At 49.1% G+C, this 24,818-nt stretch overlaps 1 protein-coding gene across 1 annotated transcript in view; it reads left to right on the top strand.

Annotated features, from left to right (window-relative positions):
* The window catches only part of C4H4orf50 (chromosome 4 C4orf50 homolog), a 116,230-nt gene that overhangs the window by 78,610 nt on the left and 12,802 nt on the right, over positions 1-24,818 (top strand). The window contains exon 14 of the mRNA XM_049708913.1: positions 5,487-5,579. The gene's annotated coding sequence lies outside the window, so the exon portion shown is untranslated. The remainder of the gene's footprint in view (positions 1-5,486; positions 5,580-24,818) is intronic.

Here is a 24,818-nt window from a genome sequence, read left to right as displayed (position 1 = left end):
TCCATTGTATACATGTACCACATCTTCTTTATCCATTCCGCTGTTGATGGACATTTAGGTTGTTTCCATGTCTTGGCTGTTGCAAAGAGTGCTGCTATGAACATAGGAGGTGCATGTATCTTTTGAATTATAGTTTTGTCTGGATATATGCCCAGGAGTGGGATTGCTGGATCATATGGTAATTCTGTTTTTAGTTTTCTGAGGAACTTCCATACTGTTCTCCATAGTGGCTGCACCAACTTACATTCCCATCAACAGTGTAGGAGGGTGCCCTTTTCTCCACACCCTCTCCAGCATTTGTCATGTGTAGATTTTTGTTTGATTATCCCTTCTTACAAATGAGGAAACTGAGGCATGGAGCGGTTAAGTGGTGGCTCAGGTGGTGAGTGGCTGGTCCTGGAGTCCGCTTTCAACCTGTATACCACTTGACCTCTCCAGTTATTTTGTTTTTGTTTTTATTTTTGTTTTTTTGCGGTACGCGGGCCTCTCACTGTTGTGGCCTCTCCCGCTGCGGAACACAGGCTCCGGACGCGCAGGCTCAGCGACCATGGCTCACAGGCCCAGCCGCTCCGTGGCATGTGGGATCTTCCCGGACCGGGGCACGAACCCGTGTCCCCTGCATCCACAGGCGGACTCCCAACCACTGCGCCACCAGGGAAGCCCCCTGTCCAGTTTTAAAAGAAAGAGGGGGAGGCAGGCCTGTTCCCTGTCCTCCTCTGCTCCCCCTTTCTCTCCCCTCTCCTTCTCCTCTGACCTGCTCCTCCCACCCCTCCCCACTGCAGCCACATCGCCAGGATCCAGTGCTTTGGCTTTTCTCTGTCCTGAAGGGGGCTGACCTCCATGCCTCCCAGGGCTGCCTGAGCACCGGCCTCAAGAATGGGTCCTCCGTGTGGGCCCAGGCCAGAGAGGACCTTGCTGCTGCCCCGGCCTGTTTCCCACAAGCGGCTAAGCACTGCAGGGAGAAGCCACCATAGGACAGGACAAAAACAGCCCGTGCCTCAGACAGCCCTCTACCCGCTTCTTTCCTGCAGCAGACATTTAGCAAGTCTGGGCTGGCCGAGTGCTGGTGTTGGGGACACGGCGTTGAGCGAGACAGCGCCTGCCCTCGGGGACTCTGGTCACATGAGCAAGTAATTGGAGTGTAGCCTGATGTGATGGATGCTCGTCGGGAGAGGTCAGGGAGGTTCCCGCCCGCGACAGATGGAGGATATGGGGGTGGGAATGGGAGGAGGCAGGCAGGAACTGCCATTCAGAGAGGCTGGAGAAGTAGAAAAAGCCCCAGTCACAAAGTTCTGGGAATGGTAGCCTCGGGAATTTGGATCTCCTCCCAGAATCAGTAGGGAGCCATCCGGAGTTTTTCAGTGGGGCAGTCACAGCATATATTTGTATTCTGCGAAGTGAATTTTAAAGAACACTTTTAAAAAGCGTTTTCATGTGCCTCACTGCATCGGACCCTTCCTCCGCCCTCTGTGAGAGAGGAGGGCAGGTCCGACAATCTCCATTTTACAGATGGGAAAACTGAGCAGCAGAAGGACTAATGGTCTCAAGAACGTGCTGGGTTGCTTACAATCCGTGCAGCAAACCCGAGCTCTTCTCACCCCAGTGTTCCTCCAGATCCCTGGTTTGTGGGGTAGCTCTTCTAAAAGGAGACTTATCTACAAAAGCTGTAGGGCAGAGATGGTAACATTTAACAATAATGATAATGATGTGTGCGCCGTTTATTGAGTGCCCAGGAGGAGCTGGGCTGCATGTCATCATTAATGCATCATCTATACCAGTCTGTGAACTAGTGATATTCTCATCTTGCAGCAAAGGAAACTGAGGTTCCAAAGAGTTACTCTCTATCTGGTGGCAGATCTGGGAGTTAAACGCTGCTCTTCGATGGTTGGATTCTCTAAAGGAGCCCAGCTTCACTGCTCATGTGGGGGCTCCATAAATGGACCAAGGACGGAAGGTGCTAGAGTGAAAATGATACCCTCTCTGCTCTACGGGGCGTTCAGTCAAGTCCTGTGGGCGTGGTCCACGTGCCTGTGTAGACAGGTGGCCACTGGGCTAATTCCTGTTACTAAGTTACACCTGCCGTCCTGACCAGGAGGATGGGCCGAAATCCAAATATTGTGCAGAAATGAGGCCCCATAAAGCGGCAGGTGTTAGAAAGAGCTGAGTGTCTGGGAGTCATGTGGCAACTCTCTCTAAATTCACTGAGTGAACATACAGTCACATGGCTTCTGATCTAGCTTTCTGTATGGCTTTGCACAATTGGACTTCCCAGCCTCAGTCTCCTTTCCTCTAGGCGCTCTGTAAATTTTCTTGAATAAATGAATAGAGGGAGGAAATGACATCGAAGACAAGTACAACACAGGGTGGTGAATTCTGTGTTAAAGCCCAAAGGAAGAGACCTGGTCCGGCCAGGGGATGAGTGGGTGGATGGGGGGAGCAGGCATGCCTAATCGGAGAAGACTTCCTGGAGGAGGTGGATACGAGGAATCCTCCTGCTGAGAAAGTGGAGCAGGGTCATCTTAGGAGCAGGGGAGGCCTTCTGTGTTAGGATGGAGAGAATAAGGGCAAAGCCAGAGCATGGTGTTTGGAGAGTGGACTCAGGGTCAAAATGGGCAGGTTTTTAGTTCTGCTTGGCCTCTTAAGAGCTGCAGGGTAAATAGCTCTTTGTTCCTAAGTCTTTTTTCTCCTCCATGAAGTAAGAATCCTGGTCAATTATTCTATCTCTCCATTGGGAGATTAACAGTGGAAAATCTTCACCAACGTGAGGGTGTGTTCTTCTACGCAGGAGACCAAATATGCCTCCTCCTGGAAACCCTCTTAGAGCCGCTTCTGTTTTTCTCCTTCCTTTGCCCTGGCTACAAACCCCCGAGGTCATGGGAACACACCAGCCAAGTGCCTGGATGGTGAGGCCCTGGGGGTTCATTGTGGGGTGTTACCAGCTCAGTCCCAGACTCTGGGAATGTCTTTTCAGCTGGGCCTGACAGAGACGGATTCCAGTGACCTGTGAAATCCCGGGCACCGTGCTTTCATCCTAGTCTCCTTGGAACAGACCCAGGAGAACAGATCTCACTTCATTGCGAGGTTGCCAGTCGGGCTGAACTGTTTGCTCACTAAGCATGAGGCATTGATGCCATCCTGCCCGGGGCAGTCCCCCATCCCCCTTTCCTTCCTTTGTCCCCTCCCCACCTCTCTCCTTCCACCTATGCGTTTCAACATTTTTTGGAGCATCTCCCAGGCCTGGACCCAGCACCATGAATGGCAGGTTTGAATCTAAACGTGGTCCCTGCCCTCAGGGGACTCACGTGCTCCCAGGGGAGACGGAAACTGGAGCTGATTGCACCCCTATTGGAAGGGTGACCCAGGCTCTGGAGGAGAGATCTGACCTCCTCAGGTGGTCTGGGCTTGGGGGGCTCCGTGCACCCCATTACAAAGCTGCCACACCTGTCCACACAGTGTGACACTGGGGACAGGCCACTCAGATACGTATGCGCTGATTAAAATGATTAAAATTGTCTATTATTTCACAGTTTATGAAACCTCAATGTTTTGCCTCTCGGGTAGCCCTAGGAGGTGGTCAACTGAAAAAAAAAATGGTCAGAGGAATTTGAAGATGGTTTGAGCTAACACTTGAAGCCAGAGTCAGTCTGAGGTGATAGAAAGGAGAGCTTGGGATGGGACCGGGGTGGCAAGGGTTGGTCCCGTAGAGCTTTTGAGACCCTTGGCACGTAGTAAACACCCAATAATGTTGGCTCTTATCACTAGTTGATATTTTCAAAGAAATGGAAGGCGCACAGAGACCATCCAATCTAAGGTCCTCACTGAAGGGGGATGAATCTGGGGCCAGGGAGAGGCAGCGCCTTGACCAAGGACCCAAAGCAAGTCAGTGCTAGAGTGTCACAGCATTCAGAGCCCAGGTTCCCAGATTTTCAGTCCTGCACCCATCCCCCAATACAGACAGCCTCTGCCAGGACCTAGTGATATCCATACAACACCTGGTTGTCATCATGCCTGGAGGTGTCATCTGAGTCTATGAACACAGGAGCAGATGTTAAAGGTCATACACATTCATGAGGCTATAAACCTCTCCTGTGAAAACCACAGTAAACAGCGCTCAGTAAACTTCAGTGGCTGTGGGATGTCTGATATTTGAAGCTGCTTGTTATCACAACAGCCCTTAATGATCTAGTGTCTTCAACACTTCATCACATTTTATTAGATGATAGCAGAATTAGGTAGCTGGATCAGGCACTTGAACTTTTAACTCTCTCCCAATTTTACAGTGGTCTCTCCTGATGGAGGCTCTGGGTTTGGCTCAAACAGAGCTCCGGGCAGCTTCTGGCTTTTTGCTGCCACTGTATTTATTCAAGACGTGCTTAAGGGACAGAGGATTCATTTCCCTGAGTTTCTCCCTTTTATTTTTTCTGTTTATGAGAAGTAACTTGTAAATTTCCCATCTCCTTTCCTTCCATCCTTTGGCTTTCAATGCAAGTCACTGTTATTAAAATACAATTCCCATCAGAGTCAGTTCTCTTGGACTTCTCGAAAGTATGTATTTCATATTGGCATTCATGTCAAGAAAATGCAATGTTATTCCTAAAGGAGAATGCACTTGCTTTTGCAAAACAAAATGTAAATTCTAGCTACCTTGGTGTTGGGTTTGGGATAAAGGAATATTTACCCAACTTCCAATCTTTAATATAAGGCAGATATTGGCTTGAAAAAAATGTCTGCTGGCAGATGAGCCAGCAGCCTGAAAATTATTCACACCCTTTGACTGGGTAAACCCCTTTTAGGGCATTCTCTACTTGGTTGATCATTGACACACAGATATAATATGCACAATTTATCACAGAATGATTTATAACAGCCGGTCTGTAGAAACAACCTCAACGTCCAACGGCAGGAAATGGTTAAGTAAATGGCAGTATATCCCATCAATGAAATATTGGCCATTTAGCCTTCCTGTGACACATAGCGATACTTATTAAGTGCCTACTGTGTACCAAGGACAGGGTTAGGAGGTGGGTATACAAAGATAAAACGGCAGATTTACAGCTGTTTACAACAGCTGCTACAAACATTATGCTTTGAGGAAATCTTATAATGCTAAGTCAGAATGCTTGTGAAATTTTATAATCTTGATTCTGTTGAAAACACACACAAATGTATTTTCTGGGAAGCTGACTAATTTTTTGTGTTTATTTCCCCAAATACATTTGTTTTTTATCTATTTTCCCAAAAAGCACTAAGATGCACATAAAAATTATAGAGTAGGGAAAAAGAAATTTTTAAAAAGCATTTTGACATATTAATTTGGAGGTGTCACTCTTAGGAATTGTATGTCAGAAGTCACTGCCCCTTTGGAAATGACAGGAGGTGTCCTCCATGGTAAGAACAGCTCATAGCCCCTGGGAGATGTTTTATCACTGGGAGGTGCGGGGTGTTTGTGCCTCCAGTTAATGCTATGCCCACACCTCTTCCTCCAGAAGCTCATGGAGAATCTCACCTTCTCCATTTTTGTCCTGTCCCCGTGGACCTGCCGGCTGCTTCCCTACAGCTCCCAGTGAGAACAAACAAAGGTACTTTATCATAGGCTCCCTGCACTCCCTGGTGACTGAGAACTGCTGCTGTCTCAGGTAGCTGTCCGTGTGTGTGTGTGCGCGCGCGCGCGCGCACGTGTGTGTGTGTGTGTGTGTGTGTGTGTGTGTGTGTGTGTGTCTATGAAAGGGAGAGAGAGCCAGCCCACCTGCCAAAGAGCTTTGTTTATTGTTTACTGCTTTTGTCTTTGACCTTGTAAGATTAAATACTCTACAGTTCTTATTCCTTCACTCAATGAATATGAAATGAATTAAGACACATTGTTCAGGGAAATTTTGTGAAAGATTTTTATTTCTACTTTTGACTTAATAAGCTCTATCTCAATGAAATTATCAGGTGTATTATGAACATTTAATGTTTATAGAAGACTATAAACTTTATGTTCCTTAATATTGCAAGTTCTGTGTATTAATTTCGTTCCATATTTGCAGACCTCTCCACCTAGCTGGAACTGGGTCACAGAGATGACAGTCAGGTCTCTGGTCCTGGCAGAGCTCAGGGTCCATTCAGGGACACACGGCTGAAATCAAACAATAGTGACGCTGTGTGATCAGTGCTGAGAGCCAGAGGTGGTGCCTGACCCTGGATCGGCAGTATAGTTGAGGAAGGCTTCCTGGAGGAGGCCACGTCTAAGCTGAAACACGAAGATCGGAAAAGTTACCAGGCAGAGGGCAGGCGTAGAAAGCAGGAAAGTTCTAGGCAAAGGAAACAAAATGGACAAGGGCCAGAAGCTAGAACAACGGCGAGGCGTTGAGTGTGGCTGCAGGGGGGCGTGGTCAGTGATGGGCTGGAGAAGGCGACAGGGTCTGGAGGGACTCCCGGCCCTTGAGGCACGGGAGGCCCAGTGGTGACCCTAGACACGTGCAGCCAACTCATCTGTTGCCACGAGACCTGCTTTTGAGGCCCTGTTACCAAGTCACCTCTGAATGACCCGTCCTTTGGCTCCAAGGCACAGCTGGCTGCAGGAGAGGCTGCACACCAGTCCTCTCCCCACCCCTGACCCTCCTGGGTGGCTTCACAGCGCTCATGGCCATTGACCATGTGCATCGGCTCCTGGGCTGCCTTCCCCTCCACAGCTGAGATCTGAGAGGGCGGCACCGCCATGCATTTCACCTGAAATGTGGGCACAGGGAGAGCGCCCATAAAATACTTACTGAATGAATGAGTGGGTAAATGAGTGAAACTGAATGGGCGATGGAGGCACTGTGGTTCTTCCTAAGGCCCGTGAGCAGGCATCCTGGCAGGGTGGGAAACAGGGAATGAATGGTCATGGGGTGTGAGTGTGTGACATTTGCTACTTATAAATCAGTTTATTTCTTTTTTTTAATTTATTTATTTTCTTTATTTTTTGGCTGTGTCGGGTCTTAGTGGAGGCCTGAGGGATCTTTCATTGTGGCGTGGGCTCTTTGTTGTGGCTCGCCGGCTTCTCTCTAGTTGTGATATGCAGATTTTCTCTCTCTAGTTGTGGTGCGCGGGCTCCAGGGCACGTGGGCTCTGTAGTTAGTGGCACGCAGGCTCTCTCACTGAGGTGCGCGAGCTTAGTAGTTGTGGCTTGCGGGCTTAGTTGCCCTGAGGCATGTGGGATCTTAGTTCCCCGCCCAGGGATCGGACCCGCATCCCCTGCATTGGAAGTTGGATTCTTTACCGCTGGACCACCAGGGAAGTCCCTAAACTGGTTTATTTCCATCAGCATATTTAGCTCTTCCTCTGGATCAGACATGTGGTCTCCAGGTCAAAGGGTACAGGTGCTCTGCTGGGTCATCCTTTTTTTTTTTTTAAATGGAGGTAAATAATGTAAAATTCATCTTTCTAATCATTTTAACGTTTACAATTCAGTGGCTTTTAGTGCATTCCCAATATCGAACAGCCAACACCACTCTCTGATTTCAGAACATTTTCATCATCCAAGAAACAAACTCCATACCCAGTAAGCAGACAATCCCCATTCCCTCCCCTCCCAGCTCCCGGTAACCACTCATCTTACCGTCTCTATGGATTTGCCGCTTCCGGACAATTCATGTAAATGGAATCGTAGCGTATTTGGCCTTTCGTGTCCGGCTTCTTTCACTCAGCATGTGGTTTCAAGGTTCCTCCACGTTGTAGCATCAGCACTTCCTTCCTCTTTACGGCTGGATAATAATCCACTGTGTGGCTGTGCCACCCTTTGCTTATCCAGTCATCAGTTGATGGGCATTTGGGAGGTTCCCATTTTTTGACTCTTATGAATATTTAAGTTACCAAATTAATACAGGTTCCTTATAAAAGTGTAAACCTGACAGAAATACATACATATGGTAAAGGGAAATTTTCCTTGAGGCCCACATCACCACAACCACACCATCACCTTACCGTCTTCCCTGTCTCCTCTTCGAGTTCTTCTCTCTATTGCTGAGAACTTTCCCTGGGCTGCCCCTCTTCCCAGCTCCCTCAGGCCCCAGCTTCCTTTGCCTCACTAACTCCAGCTCACTTTCAACTCTTATTAGGTATTGCCACCTCTGGAAGTCATCCCTGGTTCCCGAGGAGGAGTCCGGTGTTGGCCTCAGTTTCCCCAGCGCCGTCCTCATCCTAAACCCAGGTGGAGTGTCTGTCTCTCTTCAGCCTCCCCGACAAGACCACGGCTTTCCAGGGCCGAGACCACACCTCCTTGTCTCTGAGAATGCAGAGCCCGTGCTCAGAAAGTGCTTTGCTGGAGCTAAATGTTTGAGGGATATGCAGGTCGGAGGCAGGTTGCCATAGAAACCCAATTTGGGGATGCCTAGGAGAGGGACCCATCTCTGATGCAGCCACCCATCTGTCAATGTTTCCAGTGACAGACTGGTTGCCTACGGGGTCACTCGGCCCTTCCAGAACCTCCGTGGTTACAGCCCACCCCACGGGGTGACCATTGGCCTGCCTGGCCCTGTAGCTTTGGGTCAAGTTTGTTTATATTCTAGCTCTCAGGCTGCAGAAGAAATGGTGACCACTTCCTACACAATCCCCTGTGCTCCCCAGACCCTCTCTGCCTGGAATAGTTCTCCACAAAGAATATGGGACCCTGAGTCTTGGAGGTCACCAACACCCCTCCCCAATGTACTTCATTTTCTTGCAGTTCCAAAGGAAGGGGGCTCCCTCTCTGCCACTTCTGCCCCTGCCCTGTGCCTCCTCTTAGAATGCCCGCCATCAGCTGTTCCTGTCAAGCACCCCCAAACCCCTGGTTTTTTGCCTCAGGCTAAGCACAGACGAAACTGACAAGTCCCTGCTTTCCTCCGCGTGTCCTCTCTGCCGCTCCCCAGTCTGTGTTTGCAGCTCCTGCCGCTTCCTGGCTCGCCCGGCCCTCCACTCACTCTGCCCGGCTGCTGCCCACCCCACGCCGCTCCCTGCCCCACTCATCAGACACCACTGCCCCCAGGTCTCCATCTGGGCAGCTCCGAGGCCACCTGCTGGTCTTTGTGTACTTGATCTCTCAGCCCACTCTGCGCAGAATTCTCTCCCTGGGCCCGGGCGCCGCCCTCTCCCGCTCTCCTTCCTGCCTGTGGAATCCCCAGCCTCTTCCTGCCCGCTGATGCTCTCTTCCCCAGGGTATGCTCCTTGGCCTGGCGTCTGGCTCCAGCCCAGACCTCCCTCCGGACCTTACAACCTTCCTGTTCCTTCATCAACCTCCTTCCTAATCCCGCTCAGATGACCCACAGCACCTGAAACTCAAGCGGGTCCAAGGTGGGGGGAGCGTGTTATCCTCATCAGTAACGCTGCCCCTCTGACGCTGTTTAAACTGTGGCAAGCGGACACCCCCGTCCCTGCCTCCCACCTCACGTTTACACAGAACCTCTGGTTCCAGATTGCTGGCTGGACGCAGCCTCTGCCTTTCCTCCCTGAGGGAGGAGACCCGGCCAGTCAGATGGGCTGTGGTTTGGGGGCCAGGGCCTGCCCTCGTGCTGGTGGACGCCCCTTTAGGCCCTGCGGTGGGTTCTTGCTCGCCTTTCCCACATGCCCCTCTTACTGGCCCTGGGTCCTGTGACCCTCGGAGGCCGTTTCCTCCTCTATCCCAAAGGGGTGACAATTAATCTCCACCGTTGGGCTGCCGAGGAGCTGGGCAGCCCCTGGCTCGTCATCATAGCCCCCCTGAAACTCCAGACCCTACCAAACCCAGGAGCACCCACCGGTGTGCCCCCAGCCTCTGCAGCGCAGTTTCTCCGCCTTGGGCTTCTCATCCAGAAGCTCCTTCTTTCCATTTATACTTAGCTGGAAAGTCATGGCCTCCTGGAACTTTCTTCTTAACCCTGCCGCATGCCAAGCGGGCCACTCCAGCCTCTGCCTCCACGGCCATGCACACTCCATCCTCTCACCCCAGCTGTTCCCAGGGTCCCCACCAAAGACCACCAAGAACTCCCCAGCCGCTGACCAAGTTGGGTCCATTGCTTGGTGAGATGAAAGGACACACACCACTGGGAATGTGGGGCGTCCAGTTAGAACATGCTAGAGAGGCCTGATTGCAAGACGTGGGCTTCTAGGACGTGGATTGGGGCAGGTTTCAGGGAGGAAGGGCTTTGTTCTGCATTGGATGCTGTCAGGAAGCAGGGCTCATCCTGCAACTTGGCGTCGCGTTAAATCTCGTCTCAAAGCAGGGAAGCCTCGATTGAGCAAAGGCACAGATGCACGGGTGGAGCAACAGCCCTCACTCATATTAGCCAGTGTGCAGGCAGAATAATGTTCCCCAAACACGTCCCAGCACCTGTGAACATATTATGGTCCACGGCAAGGGGAACGAACGTGGCAAATCAGCTGACCTTCGGATACAGAGGCCACCCTGGGTTATCCAGGTGGGCCCAGTGTCATCACGAGGTCCTTAAAAGTAGACAAGGAAGGCAGAAGAATACACGTGTCAGAGTGAGACAGAATGAGAAGGACTCAACCCACCATGGCTGGCTTTGAAGATGGAGGAAGGGGCCACAAGCCAAGGAATGTGGCAGCTTTTAGGAGCTGGAAAAGGCAAGGGAATGGGTTCTCCCCTGGAGCCTCCAGGATGGAACACATCCCTGCAGACACTTAATTTTAGCCACTGAGGCCCATTTCAGGCTTCTGACCTTCAGAACAGTAGGAGAACACAGTAGTGTTGTGTCAAGGCACTATGTTTGCGGTAATTTGTTGGAGCAGCCGTAGGAAATAAAGGCAGCCAGCGTAGGGGGTGTTTGGTCATTTCTGTGCTTTGCACCTACCCTGTTTAGCCTGTTCTTAAGGAAGGTAGCAGAATGTTCTTGTTTTGGGTCTCACTTCCTCTCAGGCCCAGAGAGGCCTGGTCTGATATTGATGTTCCGCAAGGTGGAATTCACCTCCACCAAGGCGGAGGACACCTGGGCTGTGAGTGTTGCCAGCTGCCGGCACCAGCCACTGACAGCCCCTGGCCAGCTCCAGCTCCCAGGGACGCCCTTCTCTTCCTCACTGCCTTGTAAATATTTATATGCCTGTTTACTTGCTTTGGTGCGCCCCTTTCTGTGGAGAGACCGACCCCACCCCCGCCCGCCCCAGCACGGAACTGTTATATCCTGGATGTTTAGCTTTTTGCCCCTTTAACCTGGACATCTCTGGCAACAGGGAGCTCAGTATTGCCCCAGGCTGCCTAGTCCATCTTGAATTCTTAGAAAAATCTTCATTCTTCAGAGCTGAAGTCATCCTTTTTAGGGTCCATGAGAATAAGTATTTTAAAACAAAATTCAAATACTATCAAGTCTAAAGGTACATTTCATTTATGCTTCTTGGGAGGAAGTCTCCCGATGTCCGGTTCATTTGTATTTTCCATACATTGTCGCCGTGCTGCATACTGAGCCCTAAACTGGTAGCACAAAGCATTTAACCTGGAGCTACTCAATGCCTGTGAAGCATCAGGTAATGGCCCCCATCACCTTCCCTGAAATACACAATCCGCAGTGCATCTGACCCGCTGAAAGAAGCACCACGGATAACAATAGTAGCTACCCTATGGGATTGTCAGGAGTATTAAATTAGTGTTGAGTATTAAGTTAACACTCAATGAGTATTAAATTGACTATTAATTTAATAAAACACATGACGTGCCAGGCTCAGTGCTTGGCCCAGAGTTAGCACTCAGCAAACGCCCACCACCACCACCATCATCATCATCATCATCCTCGTCATGTTTGTTGTCATTATTTCTAGACTTGGAATCAGACAGAACCAGGTTTGAATCCCAACTCGCTTGCTGTGCACCCTTGGGGACAATGCTTGACTTCTCTGAGTATCAGTTTCTCATGTGCAAAATAGGAATTATAATTGCCTGGCATTGTTGCTGAGATAATTAAATAAGCTACATGTGTAAAAGAAAAGATAATAACAGCATGTGGAAGGCAAGCAGCGCATGAGGACACAGGTAAAACATCGCTTCCCTTCTCTCCCGTGACACGGAAAATCACGAACACCCTCGGTAAAGTTGATCATTGTCCAGCCCTTCAGAGCTGCATGAGATCCCAGGGAGAATAATGTGTGGAGAGTGGTTTGGAAATGCTAAAGTGCTATAAACATGTTGATAATGATTAGGACTGATTAAAATTTAGGGCAGCCAGGAGAGACGCATGGTGTGTGATGAAACTCTATCCTCCTGCCTTCAGGGGGTCGTTTAGAGACTCAGTGAGAAAACATAACCAATTAAGAGCTTGTGAGGGGCGTGTTACTTGGAGCGTGGAGACTGATGACCACCAAACTCCCTGGGTCCCTCCACACCTTCAGCTCCTGTGTATCCATCCCTCCCTCCATTCAATAAACACATGATAGATCCACCCTGTGCCCGGAACTGCCGTGGGTACTGGCGCTGGCAGACAGCCCTGCTCCTGCCCTCAAGTGCCAACAGTCCACGCGTGAGCCAGGAAAGTGATGTGTAAGTCAGAACTCTCCCCCTGTGACCTCTTCTATGGAGTTACCCGTCATGTGCAGTGCCAGTCCTTTTGTGGGTTCATTCCCCTCACCCCGGCCCCCAGACTATAAGTTCCTTGAGGCCAAGGACTCTTGTCTTGTCCCCTGCGTTTCCCCAACACCCAGCACAGGACCAGGCATCTGGAAGATGTGGATGGATGAGTGTTGAGTTGAACTAACTTCATAAAAGACAGTCTCTAGGCACTCAGGGACCAGACATGCATTACTCCGACCCACAAGGTTATTCATTTGTCTTCCGACAGTGCTCACGTCTGAGCTGGGCAGTCACCCTGAGATCTTTCTATTTGCATTTTCTCTGGGTTCCTGTCACTTCCGCCCTTTGCAGAAACCAGTGCGCTGGGGATCAAGCGCTGGGCTATCGCTGCTCCAGTTACCGGTTCCTACAGGGACGTCCAAGTGGGATCAGAGAGCTGCTCAGTTGCCTTTTGTGTCTGATGGAGGAGCTGAGCTCTTCTCCGCCTTCCACCACCAGCACCCTCAGACCAGCTCCCCCGTCCCCATTTTCTCACCTCTCTGTACCAGCCAACAGACTGCTCTTTCTTTCAAAGAGCAGCACTTTTTATATCACTCCAGTGTGCAAAAATAGTTCTTGAATCTATCTCACTGTTATCTGCAGGGAAAAGTCCAAATTCCTAAACTCGGCATTGGTAGCCTTTGCCACTCTCCCCAGTTCTCCCTCCTGCTCCTCTATCTCCAGCCCCACCTGCCAACACACCCAACCCTATGGCTCCTCGAGAGACACATGCTGCCTTTCCCCACCCCATGTCCTTCTCACAGCTTATGCCACACCTAAACCCTCCCGCCCTTGGACGCTGCCTCAAAAGCAACTTCTTCCTCGAAGGCTTCGGCAGTTTCCATCAGCTGGAAGCAACCTCTAACCCACATTCCACTTGATCTGCACCGTCTTACGGCATTCATCCCTTTCCCTGTGTGTGCACATGAAGACACGTACCTTCATATACATTACACAGACACACACGTATGTATATTTCCCAGATGGCATGTATCCCAGGGCTCAGGCTCCTGTGTCCATGGGAGCCATATTTTATTTCCCCAGCTCACTGCTCAACTGGGATGAGCCCTTGGCTTCTCTCTGAGACCCCAAAGAATCCCCTTACCCAGGCAGTACTGAGCAATGCAGAACTGCCTGAAGAGTAAGTACAGGAGCCTACTTACCTCCATCACCTACTCTACAGCAAGCAATCTCACAGCCCCACCGGGACATTTCTCTTCTCCTGGGATCCCCCCAAGATGGAAGAGACCAGAAATGGATGGATGGGGTCCTTTTGACCCCCACCCCAGCAGCTAGCCCAGGGCTAGAGGTATGAGCCAAATCAGCAGGCCACATCCCACAGTTACCCTGACTTGTGGTCCAAGGGTCACTCGTGGTCATGGGGCACAAACTGAGACTTCCTAGTGGTTCAGCCTCTCTGCCCACAGGGACCAATTTTTACTCACCTGCAGAACTAACATCACATCTTTCTTGCTGATCAGAACAAAGTTGTCTACTTTTGCTCTACTATCATAGTACTTGCAATTAAAACTCAAATTCACTATTTATTCGCCTGCCCTCATCACACAAGCTGAAACAATGGTCACAACTGTTATAGACTGAGTGTTTGTACCCCTGCAAATTCATATGTTGAAGCCCTAACCCCCAATGTGATGGTATTAGGAGGTGGAGCCTTTGGGAGGTGTTTAGGTCATGAGGGTGGGACCCTCACGAACAGGATTAGCGCCCTGATTAAAGAAGCCTCAGAGAGCTCCCTCACCTCTTCTGCCCTGTGAGGACACAGAGAAAAGTTGGAAGTCTGCAAGCTGGAAGAGGGCTCTAAGCAGAACACGATCATGCTGGCATCCTGATCTTGGGCCTCCAGCCTCCAGAATTGCAAGCAGTACATTTCTGTGGTTTATAAGCCACCCAGCCTATGCTACTTTTTATAGCAGCCTGAATGGATTAAGACAGCAGCTAACACATAAGTGCTTATAATGCTCCAGGCTGTTTTAGAAGCATTTTGCACACATCAACTCACTCCATCATCACAGCCAAGGCTGTGAAGTAGATATTATTATCATGCCTCTTTATAGATGTGGAAACAGAGAGGTTAACTGATTTGCCCATGATCACAGTGCAGTGAGTGCAGAGGCGGGAAGCGAACTGGTAAGGCTGGCTCCGTGGCCAAGCTTCTAACAGCTCTGCAACACATGGTGATGACTAGGGCGTGAGCATTCCTTCTCTACCCACCTCCATTCCAGCAGCGATTTCACCTGCTGTGGTCCTTCTGGAGTCCCCTGAGCACCAAGCAGTGTCCCCGTCTTGCTCACAGCAGCAAACCCTGCAAAGGGGCTTCTGCTCAGCGCTGTGTTCACTGACCCTGGTTTCAGGAAAGATACAAAGGAGGCTCTTGGAGACAGAGCAGCCATCCTCACTGTCCATGCTTCTGTGACTTGTCCCCAGGGAATGTTCCAGGGAACGTCCTGAGCCCAGCCGCCTGGCAGGGGCTCAGTAGGGCTGCTGGAGGAACTGAGGCAGATAAGCCCCCCCAAGAAGGGATATGCCCCCCACCCCTACCCCATCTGCACCTGCCTCAGTCCACAACTTATGAGGAGTGAGCAGGGCAGACTTGATGTGTCATCCCCAGTTAGCCCAGCCAGACTTCCAGAACCTGCCTGAGCTGCGATATCCACCAAAACTGCACACTAGATCTGCTAACTTGAAGAGCTAGGGCTTCCTCTGAGCTGAAAATAGGCCCCAGAGTCGGCAGCAGCACCTCCAGCTCTGGAAAAGGCACAGCCAAGGGACCCGAACGAGAAAGAGGAGCCCTGAGAGCTGCCATCAGCCCCGCCCTGCAGCTCACTGGCAACGTCCTCACCTGAGAAACACAGACTATTAGCTGTTCCGACAGAGGCCGTATTAACAAGTTCTCTTTGAAAACCACCAGGCCAGGGCTTCCCTGGTGGCGCAGTGGTTAAGAATCCGCCTTCCAATGCAGGGGACATGGGTTTGAGCCCTGGTCCGGGAAGATCCCATATGCTGCGGAGCAACTAAGCCCGTGCATCACAACTACTGAGCCTGCACTCTAGAGCCTGCAAGCCAAAACTACTGAGCCTGTGCGCCAGAACTATTGAAGCCTGAGCACCTAGAACCCGTGCTCTGCAACAAGAGAAGCCACGGCAATAAAAAGCCCGCGCACTGCAGCGAAGAGTAGACTCCGCCCGCGGCAACTAGAGAAAAGCCCGGGCACAGCGACGAAGACCCAACGTAGCCAAAAATAAAAATAAATGTAAAAATTTTAAAGAAGGAAACCACCAGGCCCCATGGGCCCTTGAGTTAGCCCTCGGCATCTCCAGGCCCCAGTCTCTCCATCTGCCTGGAGAGGAATGTGGTCTGGGTCAGGATTCCAGCCATGGCTGCACATTAGAGACACCCAGAGGAGTTTTGAATGACTGTGATGCCTGGTCCCCAGGCCCAGAGACTCCCTCCACTTGGTTTGGGAGGGGTCCAGGGATTGACACTTCTGAAAGCTTCCAGCCGGTTTTGACATGAAGTCCGGGCCCAGGAGACCCCCGGGGTGGCCCACTTGGCCAGGCAGGAGCTTCTAGGGCTGCTTGCAGAAGAGACTAACTAAATTCAGAAGGGCCACAGACGCGGTCATTTTCCCTAAAATGCCTTTGAGAGGTGGCTGAGGGGAAAGTCGATTTACCAGCAAGCAGCTAAGATGTGATTTGCTCTCACGTTCCCCTGAAGCTTCCTTCTGAGATCACGTGCTGTGTCCAGGCCAGGCCCAGCCCTGACTCGCCTCCTCTTTGCGGCGCCAGCCTCTGGGGGCCCAGCACGAAGCAGGAGACAAGTTCATTACCGATGACCTTGACTGCTGGTAAAGACTTGGCTGCGCAAAGAGATTGGGTTGCTTTTTTTCTTTCCAAAGGTGGTGATGTGAGTGGTCAGGAACGTGGCTCAGGACCCAAACTGCCCAGATTTGGCCTCCAGAACACTGCTTTCTAGGCGGGTCACCTTGGGCAAGGCATTCAGCACCCATGACTCCCTTTGCTCATCCGTGACATGGGAGGGAGGTGAGGGCAGTGCTCCACCCTGGGGTGGCTGTGAGGATGAGCTGAGTCCAGCTCTCAACACAGCACACCCTAAATACTGCGTGATGATGACCATTATGATTATAAGATCATTTCTTGTTTTTTTTTTTTTTTTTGCTGTACGTGGGCCTCTCACTCTTGTGGCCTCTCCCGTTGCGGAGCACAGGCTCCGGACACACAGGCTCAGCGGCCATGGCTCACGGGCCCAGCCGCTCCACGGCATGTGGGATCTTCCCGGACCGGGGCACGAACCCGTGTCCCCTGCATCGGCAGGCGGACTCTCAACCACTGCACCACCAGGGAAGCCCTAGATCATTTCTTAAAGGAGAGAGAAACACTGGTGTTCATTGTCAGTGAAGGGTGCAAAATTCTTTTTATTTTATTTTGTTTCGGCTTTTTGGTTTCTCTGAAAAGAAAGATGACTAAACATTAAAGCCCAAATGTGAATGAAGAATAGGCAACTCCTTTGAAGGTCTTTTAACCCAGGATAACATGTTATCTGTCCAGGATAGGTGACATTTATCTCTTTATTAAACATTTTATTTATCAAATATTTATTAAATACCTCTGATGTGCCAGGGCTTGGTGTGGGAGCTTCAGCCAGGAGTGAGACAGACACACCATCCTAGCCACACACAACTTAAAGCAGACTGAAATGGTACATAAATGATTCATTTCTTACATGAGAAATAAATCAGTTTCAATTCTTATAATCGCTATGAAGAGGGACATGGGGGCCATGACAGGGGCCTCTGGGTGGGGAAACTTCCAGAGGAAGTAACAGCTAAGCTAAGATCTGGAGGATGAGTGGAGGCCCTCTAGGTATTGTGGGGAAGAGCATCACAGCAGAGGGAACAGCATGTGTAAGTCCTGAGGCAAGAAAGAACCTGGAGACTCAAGGGACGGCGTGAAGGCCAGCGTCCCTGGAGGGCACTGAGTACGGGAATCAGTGTTGGGAGATGTGGTCAGGGAGGCTGGCCATTCAGGAGGCTGGAAGGGGGGGCACTTTGCATTTTCTTCTGAGTGCTGCTGGAGAGTCTTTAAGCAGGGGTGTGACCTGCCCTGGCATTGGTTCACTGTCTCTGCTGGTTTGGAAGGTTGATTGCAGGGTCACAGGTGAAGGGGAGAAAGACCAGTGAGGGGGCCCCAGGGAGCTGAGCATCATGATGAGCTGAAAAGTTCAAATGACAAAATCATCACCTTCAGACAGAATTGGGGCTCGGGGCGATGGTTGGGGAAGGAGGGACGAGAAAGAAGCCACCAGTGATTGGACACATGCTGTGTGTCAGGGTCACCTGCGTTGCTTCATGTGAATTTTCACACAAGACATGAAAAAGATTCTAACCCAGAGCCGACCACCCTTTCTGCTCTGTGATACCCGATGATTGACACCCTTGCTGTGGTGGAGGGGGTCGTGCCAGGGAACCCCTCCTCATCTTTTGCTTCTTGCTGTTGAATTTTTGGGGTCTCCTGTCTCTGGGGGTTTCTTCTTGGAGCTTCCTGAAGACAGAAGTGACACTGTGGTTTCTTTGTCTAACGTTGCCCTTTCACTCCATGCCTCACCCTCGGCCCTGGCATCATCATTTTTCTGAGTCATCATTTGCGTCCATCCAGTCCCTGGATCTCTGATGAATGACTGCGGCATCTCATTGCACTCTGAGCTGATTGCACCTCCTGGCCCTGGGCCTCTGCTTGGCTCACGATGAGTTACAGGCATCCGAGGCTGGATGTCTCCGGATGACCTGTGCATACTGAGACCTGAGGCGACCACTGCAGCACTAGAGAGCTCGACAAGGAAATGTCCTCTGGGGTTGGGGTTGTGCCCCAAGACTCAAGGTAGAAACAGAGGAACTGAAACCCACAAACTTCCCTGCATCCTGGCCCACCGTTGTTATTCCTATTACTTTTTGTTGTTAAGATCACTGAGATTTTTCGGTTGTACATTTCTGCATGTTTTAATTTTCTTTTGGGTACGTGCTAAAAATGTCCAGCTTTTGCAACCCAGGCTAGCTGAGCAGGGCTGTGTGAATGAGGTCACCGTCTCAGAGACTCTCAGGCACTGGCTTTCCCTTTGCGCTGAACCTTTCTGGGGACAGCAAGGTGCTGTGTGAGAATCTGGGCTTCGTGGACTAAGGCAGCTCTGGATTCGAACGCCAGTTTTGCCACTTTCCAGCTGGGTGGCTTTGGACAAGTTACTTGACATCTCTGAGTCTTAGTTCTGTCTTCTTTAACATGGGGACGAGGAGACAGTAACGTTAGGATTACAGAATTTCATCCAAAATAATGTTTGGGGCATCTGGTAGGGTAGGCACCATGTAGGTGGTCTGGAAATCTTGGGTCCACTTTTTAAAAAATTTTATTGAAGTATAGTTTATCTACAGTGTGTTCATTTCTGCTCTACAGCCAAGTGATTCAGTTATACATATATGTGTATTCTTTTTCATATTATTTTTCACTATGGTTTATCACAGGATATTGAACATAGTTCCCTGTGCTATACAGGAGGACCTTGTTGTCTGGGTCCACTTTTTTTGGCCAAATCTTTACTTAGGTCAGGCTAGCTCTGTACTGAACCAAGGACCCTTCTAACGTCTAAGAAAAGGCAGCTCTGGAATTACACCCTCCTCTGTCTGTGTAGCAGACATGTTTGGGCCCTGATATGACATCTCCAAGCCTGTCTCTTCTCTCAGCTGCAGTGACTCATTCCAGGGCGCTCAGACCACGTTGTGCCCACCTCAAGCACGGGCTCCCATCCTCTAAGCAGGAAAGGGACTTCTGTGTGCTTCTTAGAAGCCTCAGGCTGTGCTTTTGGGGACACCCAAACCAAGACGGTTTTTATGAACATGCCGAATAATGGCTTTTGCCCTTGGGTAACTTATGCTGCTTTAGGGTGACCGGTTCTGTGTACTGGGGAAGGTGGGCAGGGGCTGTGGTGTGAGGGACACCAACCTATCACCCGGGGTCCAGCTGAGCACAGAGCCTGCTCCACACCAGCCCTGCAGTGGGTAGAACGTATGTGGCTTTGCTCCACCCCCTCATTGTTGATTGGCCCACAGCTAGACACCTGACCCAAGCAGACCAATCAGAATTCTAGGATTTTTCACTCTGAAACTGAGAACCATTCTCTCCGGGTACGGGTTCCACAGTAACTTCAGGAGTTGTCAGTGTGTCAGTTCCCTGTCACCGTGAAGGAAGCCATTGCAGAGTAAGAAAGAAAAAAGTCACAGCCAAGGAGAAACAGAAAGGTGGTGAGAGCTTCCTGGCGATGCCTGTGTTGCTGGTGACAGCTGTGTGTGGAAACCACTACGTCCCTGCAGATGGGAGGGATCCTTTCCATGAGGTCCCATTTTTGCCTCAGCCACTTCAACTTCATTTCTGTCACAGGCAGTCAAATCATGTATACAGATACACAACCTGGTATTTCTCAGTAAAATTTACAATTTGGGGTACAGTGTATTCCCAACAGGTGAGTAAGTTGGCCCAAAAGGGATACTAAGGAGGAAGAGAGAGGAGAATAACATGGATTGACCTTCTAGAATGTTCCAGGCACTGAAGTCACCACTTTGTGTACATTTCCTAATGTGAGGCAAGAGTGAGTCTGGTAGGAGAAATGTAGCTGCAAGCAACAGAACCCCTTATTCACTCTTCAAGGAGTCAGAGCTGCATGGCCTCAAGGCTGGTCTGGCATCTCAGTGATACCAGTAACCACTCAGCTGCTTTCCCTCCTTCAGATCCACTGTCTGCTGCTTGTTGGTGTTTCTTCCTGCTGATAATTGCCTCATGGTCACAGCGGGACTGCTCCAGCTTCAGGCTTCACATCTATGTCCTAAGAGGAAAGGGGAAGGCAAACCTTTCCCAGATGCCTCCAGCAGACTTTGTTTTGTACTTCATTGGCCAAATCTGCCCATAAATATGTCCCATGGCCATTCCTACCTGAGAGCCAATTTCCACCTTTCCCACCTCTAGGCTGGGAGGTGACAAAAGAAAAAGGGTTTGGGAAAAGCTGTGGGTTGGCCAACAACTTGTGTCTTTCCCTAGTAGTATGAGCACCAATAATATGCTGTGTCTCGGAATGGTAGGAACTGGATGTGAGTGGCCCTTAGAGGGTGGGGGGAAAGGATGCTAACAGGCAAGATGGAGGAGGACCTGACATGCCCATGGGAGCCACTGAAGATGCTTAAGCCAGGTGGAGAAGTGTCAGGACCAGAGTTACATTCTAGAAAGATCACCCTGGCTATTACCTGGACGGTGGCTTGGAGGGGAATTGGACTGAAAGCACGTTAGAGGTGTTCCCAGTGCCCATCCTGTGGATTGAACATAGTATTTACAGGCATAGAATTTAGAGTAACTCCTTCCTGAGCTATTTATTGGATCAAGGAAGTGACTGGACAGAAAAATGAGACTAAACAAAAACTCTTGAGAAATACAGAAGAATTTATCCTAGTGGAGAAAGAGACTATGATCTGGCGCCTACATCTGATTTTTCAGATGATGGAAGTGGCTCTTCTTTGCATTTCTGTGTGCGTAAGCAAATTCCAGGCCACATTAAGTTACTGACTCTGCCACATAAAACGAACTCAAGGTTGCATCCATGGGAGAGTGAGTGCAAATCACATTAACACTATAGAATAGGACGTTAGACTAAGTATTTCCAACAAGCGAAAAATGGAAAATACTGTTGTACATGTTCCTTCATATAGATCTGCTGGCCGCATTAGAAAGGCTATAGTGTACTTACATGTACTATTAAAAAATTCAAATTGTAAAGATTAATTTCAAGTGATGTACGCTTATTACAAAAAATGTATTAAATGGAGAAAAATTGTTAAGAAGAAAACATCAAAAACCATAAAAACAAATCACTGTTGCTATTTTGGCCCATGTCTTTTCTATCCCTATGGGTAAGTTTCCCTACGATATTCATAATCATAATCAATGTACAATTTTATATGCTGCTTTTTTCGTTTGTTTTTTCGCGGTACGCAGGGCTCTCACTGTTGTGGCCTCTCCCGCTGTGGAGCACAGGCTCCGGACGCGCAGGCTCAGTGGCCATGGCTCACGGGCCCAGCCACTCCACGGCATGTGGGATCCTCTCGGACCGGGGCACGAACCCGTGTCCCCTGCATCGGCAGGCAGACTCCCAGCCACCATGCCACCAGGGAAGCCCTATGCTGCTTTTATCTAATCTCCTCTTGTAGGCTTTTTCCCCGTGCTAACATAGTTTTTGTAAACTTCACTTCTCATGGTTACATAACACGAAACTTTCTTGACCCTGTTATTGATCATTTGAGTGGCTTCCTTTTCTCTTCATAATAAATAATGTGATGCTTATGATTGTGTATAAAATTTTGTCTTCATAGAAAACTATTTCTTGGATATTGATTCTCGGAAATGGGATTACTATCTCAAAGGGAACAAATATTTTTAAAGCCATTGATACCTACTGCTGATTCAGAAATTCAAACTCGTGATAAAAGTTCAGTTAAAGACAGATGATGCAGTGAGGAAACCTGCCTCTGTATTCTCTCCCTTGGCAGTGGGTTTGGTCATTATGTCTGTGGACAATTTATTGCCTTATTTCTAAAAAGAATCAATATGCCCAGAAGACCTAGTATAATGAAATTCAGCAGGGTCTCAGCTCATGTAGGAATCCATCAATGAGATCAGAATGCTAAGAACAGTGAAAGTGAAAATAGTCCCAGTGAATCTTGATATTGAAGCACAGATTAGGGCATTTTGGGGGGAAAAAAGCATTTTATCTTTATCTATATTTTTTGTATCCCGTACAATTAGGAAGCTCATGGAAAATGAATAGAGGTTGTTTCATAGTGTATGCTCTTTCCACATTACACACTAGCATGCTGACCCCCACTACCCTTACTCCAAATTTATTTCAAGAAGAATCATTGCACATCTGCCATTTTCCAGGAATTGTGCAGGCTGCGGGGGGTATACTCATCCTCTAGGATGTAGCCTGCACCTCAGTTCTTTGCCCAGGCTCAGATGCTAGCTCTGCCGTTTGGTAAGGCCTCTGCTTGGTGCCCTCGTCATACTAGCCCTGTGATGGGTATTATTGCCCTCATTTACAGATGGGGAGACTTAGAGAGAGGTTAAGTATCGTGCCCAAGGTCACAGAGGTAGTGACCTCTGCACTTTGTCATCATGGCCCTTTATGAAAAAACAGGCATGATTCTTTGAAAGTAATTTGGAAAAGCTGTTTAAGATGCTTTTTACACTGATCCTGGCCTATTTTATTTGTAAAGTCTATTTACTGCAGTTATAAAAACATCCCATTCATTCCAGTTCTCTCCTATCACTTTTGCAGAATTGGTATCTCTCGCTGTTTCATTCATTCATGCATTCTTTATGCATCCACTCTCCCCAAATACACACACACACACACACAGTGGTGTGCTGGCGCTGGCTCCTCCTGGCTGGCCAGAGCTGCTTGTGAACATTGTCTACCAACTCCTCAGTGACATTATGATTTATAAAAAGAAATGTATATTTCATCTCCATCCACTGTTCCTGGCACATAGCTCCTAAAACGCTTGAAATTTCCTAACTGTTAAGATAAAGATGGTTGTGTTATGTTAATGAAATGATTTGGGGGAAGCCCCCAGGTAACCTGAAGGTGGGGGCTGGTTGCCAGGGGAAGCAACCACGTGATTAGAGGGTTGGAACTTTCAGTCCCACCCCAGAGACCTGGGGAGGAGAGAGGGCCTGGAGATTCAGTTCTATCACCAAGGGCCAATGATTTAATCAATCATGCCTATAAAATAAGCCTGTTAAAAAACACAATTCGACTGAGTAAAGTTAAAGATCCAATTGGCTTTATTCAAGGATTCATGAATCAGGCAGCATCACATCTAGCAAGTAGAAATGAGCTCCAAGGAGCTATACAAAGTAGAAGGCTTTTACAGACAGAGGGGGCAAGGGCAAGGAAAAACTGGATTGCCTCATCTTTTGGGGGAGGGATGAAGGGGTCTATCAGGGGGATTACCTCACTACTGCTGATCAGGAAATTCCAGACTGACTGGTTAAGACTACATTACTGGGAGAGGCTGAGACTGCAGTCAGGCTAGGTATGTTGTCTTGGTTTGCTGACATGGGGCTTAGCACAAGTGACTCCATTTGGGGCCTGTTGTTTCTTTATAACAAGGCTTTATAAAAAAAAAGATGGGTTCACAGAGCTTCCAGGTTGGTGAACCAGAACTCATCCATGTGCCTGGAGGACTGTGCACACCAAACTCCATGGGGACAGACGCTCCTACACTGGGGACCCTTCTGAACCCAGCCCTATGTACCCCTTCATCTGTATCCTTTACAACACCCTTTATAATAAACTGGTAAACATAAGTAAATGTTTCTCTGAGTTCTGTGAGCCCCTCTGGCAAATTAATCAAACATAAGGAAGGGGTCATAGGAACTTCCAATTTATAGCCAATTGGTCAGAAGCACAGGTAACGACATAGATTTGCAATTGGCATCTGAAGTGGGAGCAGTACTGTGGGACTAAGCCCTTAACATGTGGGATCTGATGCTATGTTAAGGGTTAAGGGACGTGGTACTGCTTTCAAGTTCAATAAGGAGGCACCAAAAAAGAAAAAAATAATGTGAGCAGCTTGAGGGAAGGGACTTTATTTCATTTTTCCTCTGACACCACAATAGGTTCTTGCCCAGTGCCAGGCACCTAGAAGTTTCTGGATCAACGAGGGCATTAGTTAGGGGACTGGGAAGCTAGTGCAAGCTCACCCTTATCGATCAAGTTGCGTGATTACTGCGGGGTCACTTTGTCTCTGGAGGTCTGTTTCCTCAAGTAATTATACAAGGCTTATTTTAGATGACTTCTTGAGAATAACTAGTATTCTAACTAAAACACCATGATTCACACCAAACCTGTTTATAGCATAATGTGTATCACAAACAGACATCATTTAAAGTACAAAAATTAACGGCCAGCTGGAGCAGATTGAGAAGGTTCTTAAATGTTGAAGACTTCTGTTTGAAAAAAAAATCATGAATTTTGCATTCAATTCCATTTACCTGCAAGAAAATGCTGAATATTCCCTGAGGAAATATGTTGGAACCGGTTTGCATTCAATGAGAATCACATTAAGTTGATCCACATTTAATCTGTTCCTTGTCAGCATCTGCTCTGTTCAGCCACAGTTTCTTATCTGCTTGGGCCATTTCACATGCCTTTC

Source organism: Orcinus orca, chromosome 4, assembly GCF_937001465.1.
Source record: "Orcinus orca chromosome 4, mOrcOrc1.1, whole genome shotgun sequence".
Classification (NCBI taxonomy): domain Eukaryota; kingdom Metazoa; phylum Chordata; class Mammalia; order Artiodactyla; family Delphinidae; genus Orcinus; species Orcinus orca.
Note: the sequence above shows the minus strand (reverse complement) of the source record. Positions and strands in the feature narration are given on the sequence as shown.